The following is a 1326-nucleotide window of genomic DNA, read 5'->3' as shown; positions in this document are numbered from 1 at the left end:
CATGATGCCATTTGAAAATCATGTGTTTGAAACTCTCCCAATTTTTTGAGCATTCCTAGACTATCAGATGAGACATTTGAGGGGATAACTGAACAATCACAATGAAAAAGAAGAAGTGCTCGAGTATGGAGGATGAAAAGAGAAACAGAGGATGTAGTAAGAAAATAATAAGAGAGGAAATGAAAAGAAAGTTTAGATACTTTGCCAATTGGGAAGAGATAATCCTTTCTAGGTAGAACAGTCTATTAGTTACATGATCTTAAGTATTGTCCCTATGTCTTTAAGTCTAGCTTCATTGTAAAAGGTGGCAGTGATAAAAACTGCATTCTACATGGCAGAAAAAGAAATATTCTTCTGTAGACACTGTGATGCCCTTGGAATTTAGTTACTAATCCTCTATTACTTTCAGGAAGGAAGGTCACTTGCTGTAGCACCTTCCTCAGTGAATATTTTACTTCCTTGTTCCTCAGGCTATAGATCAAGGATTCAACATGGGGTGACCAGGTTGTTCAGGACCTGAACAGTTGCATCCAGCCAGGGGTTGGGAGTGGGCTGCAGGTAGATGAGGACCACTGGCATGAAGGAGAGGAGGATGCGGTGAGGTGGGCACTGCAAGTGGAGAAGCACGCGGCGACCCTCTGCAGAGTGGATCTGCAGGATGGAGCAGACGATGCAGCTGTAGGAGGTGAGGATGATGAGGAAGCAGCTGAGGGGCATGAGACCAACACTGATGTAACCCCACCAACTCCAGGGCTGAGGTGTCTGCACAAGCCAGCTTCAGCATCACTGGGATGTCACAGAAGTAGTAGTCCACCTCATTGGGGCCACAGTAGGGCAGCTGGAAGGTGAGAGTGGTCAGAAAGGTGGCCTGAATGCAGCCAAAAAACGATGGTCCCTGCAGCCAAGATGGCGCACACTCTGTGGCTCATGATTATGGTATAGCGTAGAGGGTAACATATGGCACCAAAGCGGTCATAGGCCATCACTGTGTACAGAAAACACTCAGTGCAGCCCAGGAAATGGTAGAAGAAGAGCTGGACACGCAGCCTGCGTAGGAGATGGCTCGGCTGTTCCCTGACAGGTAGAAGAGCATCTTGGGAGAACTCACAGATGGGAAAAATATGTCAAAAATAGACAGCTTGCACAGGAAGAAGTACATGGGGGTGTGAAGCCGAGTGGAGGAGATAATTGCCAGCAAGATTAGCAGATTCCCCATGAGGTGAAGATGTATAAGGACAAAAACAGGATGAAGAGCATGGTCTCCAGACCCTCTGTGTTTGGGATGCCCAGCAGGACAAACTCAGTCACCACTGAGCAATTCCTCAT

The 1326-nt window shown here is 46.8% G+C and overlaps 1 pseudogene; it reads right to left on the bottom strand.

Moving 5' to 3' along the window:
• Nucleotides 1-272: 272 nt before the first annotated feature.
• On the bottom strand, nucleotides 273-1326 carry LOC124959693 (olfactory receptor 149-like; annotated as a pseudogene).

The sequence above is a fragment of the Sciurus carolinensis genome, chromosome 11 (assembly GCF_902686445.1).
Source record: "Sciurus carolinensis chromosome 11, mSciCar1.2, whole genome shotgun sequence".
Lineage (NCBI taxonomy): Eukaryota > Metazoa > Chordata > Mammalia > Rodentia > Sciuridae > Sciurus > Sciurus carolinensis.
This window is presented reverse-complemented; position numbering and strand designations above follow the sequence as displayed.